This window comes from Misgurnus anguillicaudatus, chromosome 16 (genome assembly GCF_027580225.2).
Source record: "Misgurnus anguillicaudatus chromosome 16, ASM2758022v2, whole genome shotgun sequence".
Lineage (NCBI taxonomy): Eukaryota > Metazoa > Chordata > Actinopteri > Cypriniformes > Cobitidae > Misgurnus > Misgurnus anguillicaudatus.
Genome location: NC_073352.2, coordinates 6,490,349 through 6,497,429, shown reverse-complemented (window position 1 = coordinate 6,497,429; position 7,081 = coordinate 6,490,349). Strand labels below are relative to the sequence as shown.

The 7,081-nt window shown below is 41.0% G+C and overlaps 1 long non-coding RNA gene across 1 annotated transcript; it reads right to left on the bottom strand.

Annotated features, from left to right (window-relative positions):
• Positions 1-2,503: 2,503 nt before the first annotated feature.
• On the bottom strand, positions 2,504-4,542 carry LOC141350115 (uncharacterized). Its single transcript, XR_012358087.1, has 2 exons — positions 3,886-4,542; positions 2,504-3,820 (listed from the first exon to the last, which is right to left on the bottom strand). It is a non-coding gene; the product is annotated as an uncharacterized lncRNA (long non-coding RNA).
• Positions 4,543-7,081: the final 2,539 nt, after the last annotated feature.

Here is a 7,081-nt window from a genome sequence, read left to right as displayed (position 1 = left end):
ATAAATATGTTCTTTTCTTTTGGAAGAGGCTATTTACACTAAGTACAAATATGAAGATATTTTCTATTTACACTAAGTGACAATAGGCCCTATTATACACCCGGTGCAATGCGGACCAAATACTGGTCTAAAGTCAATCGCACAGTATTATTATTTTTTGTTATTTAAAGAGCATGTACGTAATATGTGCCTATAAACCGAATGACAATGCAAATACACTTTGCCTAATACACACATGGATGCGCAGCAGCACGCAAACTTTTTTAAATGACGACAAATTAAAGGACTAAAATGTAGCCTGGTAAGTAACCTGATTTGCTTTAAAAGTGCAAATATTGGATTCATTATTATTATTGTTTTTTTATTGCTACCCAAAATGTATTATATTTGATGACTTTCTACCTGTGGATATGGTGAGATGGAAACCATTTTTAAGTAATACGTTTATTAAAACACTCCCAGCGCTCTTCAAGGTGATGAAACATTTCAGCTCTAGCTTCTTTCCATCCTGTTTGTTACAAATAAAATATTTTTAGAGTGCAAACGCTTTTTGCATATTTGTAAATAATTCTTGTGAAATACTTTTTAAGATTATCGTGATTATGCATCATACTTTATCAGCAATTATGCTGATTTTACTTATTACTCCAAGACTGAAAAACTACTTTTAAAATAAACCAAAGCTTTGATTACAAAAATACTTTTTTATAAATAAATAAAATACATTGCAATTTTTTAACATTAATCTGAAACTGGTGGTCTTCTTCCTCTGCTTACAGTTTATTTGCTTACAAACTCTGCCATGTAAATAGGGAATCTGCCTTGCAATTTTGCAATTTTACTCATTAAAGATGCAGTTTGTATTATATGCGCCGCTAGATGGCGCCAGATCAAACAACAACAATGATGTTGTTTACTGACGCTCTGAAGCAGCGTGGAATTATGGGATTTGTAGTCTTTAACTCAACCGCTGATGGCCATCAATCAGACGAGAACAAGAAATCACGTTGATGGATAAGGTAATCAAGTCTTATAAATGTTGCGTTTGATGACATAGTTTATTTCATTATGTAAGTTTATATGTGATGTTAAAAACAAAATTTTCAGTCATTGATATTACAGTATTAGTCCAAATTCGATGGTAAACACAGCACAGAATTAAGTTTTCAACTTACAATCTACAATGATTTTTCACATAATGTATTGACAGTACAAATCTTATTGTGAAGTGTCTTAAAATGACCATTTATATTGCTGTACAATACCTTTGATGTGCATATCGTCCGCGGGAAGACGCGCTGATTACAATCGACACACTAATGTTGTGATCAATATAATAGCATACGTTTTTGAAGGGTTACGAATCAAAACAACTCACCCATCGCGTAAAACACAAGCAGGATCAGAATTTCGGTCTAGTTAAATGTTGTCGTGAAGCTCTCTCCATTCAGATAATGCAACACCAAATTGATCCTCCCTCGTTTTGTTCCAAACTCTTCTTGGGTCGTTTGGTTGGCCCGTACGCTAACAAGAGCTGACACAACCAGCGGCAGACGGTAAAGAGTTATCCATAAGTCCATAAGCAAGTGCATAGTTCCGCATTTGTCCACGACACTGGCTGCGTCCGAAAACTCAAGGCTGTGAGGACTTGTTGCCTCGCTGCCTCACTTCGGAGGCCTGAAGGCAGCTCAGAGAAAGGCTTTCCGACGCACTTTAAAGGCAGTGTGTTTGAAATATGAACAGAGAGCGCCTTTGTGATAACTAATCACATATTTGAAAACTACAATACTAATTTCTCGCTAGAAATCCAATTAAAATGTGTAAAAAGTGAAAATATACGTTTATTTACACTAAATTTGTGCTCCAGTCGCTTCCTTGGCCGCCATTTTATTTTTTCGAACTCGACCAGTGTTGTCATGTGGGTTACGTCAGTAAAGGCGGTGACAAAGGGTCACATGGATATTAACGTCATTGACAGGAGACTGCACTGCCCCGTGTCAATGTTTTGAATGGAAATTTTCTCACGATTTACAAGTAGTTGAAAACATTACAGATATTGATAGTAATCAGCTGGACAAAATATATAACACTGGCCTAGTGGTTTTTGGAAATTTTACTGCAAATATCTTACAAATTGCACCTTTAAGAGAATAGGGACAATTCTATAAGATCATGTGTTAGGCGCGCTGAACATTTTTCCATCATTAAACTAGCAAAAGTCAATTTGGACATTTATTTGCACCTCAGTATTTTTGTAGATTACTAAGATGCAATAATAAAGAGTGCCACTGATTATATTTATTAAAATGATTAAATAGATGCTTATTGGGAGAATACAAGCCCTCCTGCACGGTCCCCTAACCCTTCTCAATACATACTTTAATTCTTTGTTAATGTCACGGCCAGGGGCTGGCTGTTCTAGGCTAAAGCCACGCCCCTTCTCAACTTCCACCTCGAGGAGGTCCCCAAAGCCAACCCAATGACCAAACAACACGAGAACAGGTAAGTATAAAACAATCTTTATTGAATTTAAATATTTAAAATGTCTTGGGGAATGGGGAAAGGGGGATTAAAACTAAATCTAGCTCTGCCCTCCAGGTGGGCCTCAGCCGGGGGATGACGGGAAGCAAGGGGCCAACGGGGGTCCGGGACGTGGGACTCAGGCTCCGGCCTGGCCTTAACAATCCGTGGTGCGCTCCTCCTTCCTCCTGGAGGCAGAATCAGAACCAGTATGAGTGTGGGGGATTATTATATTGGTCACGTACCTGAATCTTCCTCGGGGAGGCTCTCCCTTGTAGTTACACAATTTTCGTCAGGTTACTCACTACTCCTTTCCTTCTCTCCACAGGTATCGACTTGGACACAGAAGCACAGTTAGTTTGCTTTAAGATGGCTCTCACCTCTCGACTGGACTCAGCGTACCGTAAGTACAGGTTTCTTTGCTCTCTCCTCGGGTTATTCACTCGCTCTCCTCTTCTCTCTACAGGTTGTTCCCCACAGATCTACCGGATACATTGCATGCTCCGTCTCTATGGATCGACAGCTTAAGAGGTTAATCGGCACACAGGCAGCAGTGGCGGACTTACAGCAGTCGGCACGACGTGCGATGGGGTAGGTAGTTCTTAGGTGGCGTCGGGGGCAAACCCTCACGACCGCTCGATGGTGGCAGAGGGGTGGAATATCCCAACGTCTCACCGAGCCGAGCGCTACCCTTTCCTCATTACCGTCAGGCGTTCGAACTCTGGACAGGGGCGCCCCTTTGTAGAGGCCACGGGACGATGGACTTACGTCACCTCTCTCTCTGCAACAACAATGTTTATGCAATCGAAAACGTCAATAATAATAGCCCCAAATCGTACTCACACCTCTGCCGTTTCCTCGGCTCTTCACCGCCACTCTTCACATCCGCCCGATGTCTAGACGGGGGAAAATCGTTTCTGGGCACCGTACTATTTCTGGAGGCCCGAAGCACACTCACAACGTATGCTGTACTGAACAGAGCTAAAGCCAGCAGCCTCCTTGTCTTCTCTCGACGAAGTGCGTGAAGGCGGGGGTTAATCTGACAAGACACAGAGCAATACACCGCAACCCACAGCAATATACAGCACCACGTCAAAAATGAAGGTTTCCACAGCACAAAGACTCACCCACCACTCCAAGTGTACGAAAAAGACGCCCGTCTTCCTTTACTTCGCTTAGTTCAGATTTGGCGATGGAAATATGCGGCCCAGCTAGTGGTGTCGTTGTTGTGTCTGCTTCGGTAAGTATTTCCTCGGCTCACCCACCGCGCTCTGTTAGGGGTAGGGCCGTCCTCCTTCTCCTGGAGGGAGTTAACATAAGCCAGGTTAATACACAAGATACTTTCAGCTAGATCTAGGTACTCACAGCGATGCCGTCTTAAATCCCCTTTTTTCACTTCATCTCAATCCGTCATGTGTTCGTTCTCCTCACAACCTTTAAGGTTCGCGATGACTTCACAATCAACAGTTCCAGCCCAAAAGGTCTGGTGCAGTGCTCCTTTAACTATCACCGCTCCGTCCTCTTTTCGCCTGTCTTGGCTGCCGCACTCTTTCCTCGCGCTATAAGCGCCCCCGTGGATCAACGGCGCCCTCCGGCTCCTCTAAGGACGGAGCGTGTGATTTTCTGCCCTAGGCAACCATGGAGCTCGTGCCCAAAACAACTCTTCAGTGTAACACCAACAACCAGCCGGGTGCAGTGCTCCTTTAACTCTCTCTCACAGCTCCGTCCTCTTTTGCCTCTCTTGGCTGCCGTACTCTCTCCTCTCGCTCTAAGCGCTCTGTGGATCAACGGCGCCCTCCGGCTCCTCCGAGGACGGAGCGTGTGATTTAGATCTGCCCTAGGCAGTAGTGGAGCTCATGCCCGAAACAACAACTGTTCATTGTGTGCTGCTACAGCTCCATTTATGTGGCCCGTCCTCATCTCTTCCTCTCATCAGAGCTGCTACATAAATTGGCTGCACCTGTGGCTCGTTTCTTCCTGATTTGGGTTGCCAAGGAGACTGGGAAGTGAAAGGTGCACTTAAAAATTCTGTCCGGGCGGAAACTCTCCTCTCCCTTTTTGGTTCCGCCCTAAGTCACCCTGTGACATTAACACTTGTCAGGCACTTTATTTCCACTTTTCAAACATTTATTTTGATAAAATATGTGATAGAAAAAGAGCAAGGTCAAGCCAGATCCCTGAGCCATACGCTCTACTGCCTGCACCACTGACGCTGTTGATTTACAGGCATCTCCTTTTGATTTTATATTACAACAAGGTACCTTTAAAAGCAGTTGATCGGAAGACCTAAGAACTCTAAAAGGAGAGTAGGGAACTATAAGATCACTAATATACTGGGGGCAAGACCTGACAATGCCTTGTAAACAAACTAGAGAATTCTCAAATCCATCCTTAATTTGACCGGAAGCCAATGTAGAGATTGAAGTACAGGAGTAATGTGTTCTCTCTTTCTCACCCCCGTTAAAAGCATTGCTGCTGCATTCTGCACTAACTGTAGGCGGCTAAGCAGAGTGTGGGGAAGACCGATATATAGCGATTTGCAACAGTCAAGCTTAGATGTAATAAAAGAGTGAACCACAATTTCTAAGTCCTTACTGGATAAAAATGCTTTACTTCCTTTGACAACGACACCAATCTGTTTCTTAAAATTAAGTGATGAGTCCATAACATAACACATAGCACTTACCAGTAAATTACTGGTAATCTTACAACCTCCCTTACTGGTAAATTGGCAGCACTGATTTACCAGAAAGATTCTGTTCACACATGATCTGTTAACTGCAATTTACCAGTAATTTACCAGTAAAGACTGTATGTGTGAAATGAACTAATGGTGGGCAGAGCAAGTTAAAATAGCAAGGAATGCTTTTTGTACTTTGTGTAAATAGAAACTCTGTTTTCTTTCTTTGTCTATTTCTTAAAACAGGGCAACGGCTTATACTTTAAACTTATTGTCAGGATGTTGGGTTGTTGTTGTGTTATGTGGTTGCTGCTCTGATTTGTTGTAAATGTAATGCTGTCATTGATACAGGCTGCGTCCGAAAACTCTAAATTGCTGCCTTCTGAGGCAGCATTCCAAGGCATTAAGGCATCAAGCCATGTCCGAATCCAGTGTTAGGTTTACTTCCTCACTGTAAAAAATACTTTGCTGCCTTAAAATTTTTTGTTAAATCAACTCAGATTTACAAGTCATGTCAACAGAGATGAATTGTCACAACTTATAGTTGAGATAATATAGTTGAGAAAAGTCAACTTAATTTTATAAGTTATAACAACTCACCTGTAGTTATAACAACTCATCTCTAGTCAAGATAAATTATAGCAAGTTAAAATGACTTTTAAATCCGAGTTGATTTAACAAACATTTTTAAGGCAGCAAAGAATTTTTTACGGTGCTCCATCGTCCTGTCCCACAATTCTATGCGTGTGTGGAATGTGATTTGTCGAGCCTGTTCGAGTTTGAAAAAATAAAATGGCGGCCAAAAAAATGTCTGGAGGACGAATTTAGTGTAAATAAAGATATATTTTCACTTTTTACACATTTTCATTGCATTTCTAGCGAGAAATTGGTATTGTAGTGTTCAAATATTGGATGAGTTATCACAAAGGTGCTCTATGTTTATATTTCAAACACGCTGCCATTGAAGTGTGTCCGAAATCATTTCTCTTAGCTGCCTTCATGCCTCCGAAGTCATTGCCTCACGAGGCAGCGAGGCAACAAGTCACTGCCTAAGTTTTCGGACGCAGCCGAAGTTTGTTGCTTGGTGGTAATTTTCTAGTTCAAAGAGCCTCTCAAAATTAATCTGGTTACTAGATACAGTACACATTGGGTTCCTCTTATAAGGCAGTACGATTTTTTATTATCTTAAAATATACAGTCATATAATAAACATTATGGGGGTTTCCTGGACAGGGATTAGCTTAAGCCAGGACTAGGCCTTAGTTTAATAAGGAAATATAACTAGTTTTAACAAACATGCTTTACTAAAAACATTACTTGTTTGCATTTTAAGGCAAAACAAAGGGTTGTGATGTATTTTAAGATATGGCAGTGAAATTTGTTTTCAGTTTGGACAGTTCCTAAATTTATTTTAGACTAGGACTAGTCTAATCCCTGTCTGAGAAACCGCCCCTAACAGTGCAGAGTCAGTTATAGCTTTAATAATTTTGGGTTAGACATTTGTAAAAATCTTACACCCAAACTAAGAGCAACAGTACCACTAACAATCCAAAGGGTTCACACGGGTCCTTGAAATCCTTGAAAGTTTGTGAATCTGGGGAAAATAATTCAAGGCCCTGGGAAGTTTTTGAAAATATACATACATAGATACAGGTCATTAAAAGTGCTTGAATCTATTTTATGCAAAAAATCCGTATTATTCTCTGTGTAGTGTAGGATAATATCATAAAAAATCTAGACTTTTTAAGCACACATGCTAAACTGTTCACTTTAAATGCTTATATCTACTGTATGTGAATGTTGATTCATACCAAAATGCTTTTTTGCATAGTTGTGTTTGATACATGAAAACGTCTCGGGTTACGAATGTAACTGTTGTTT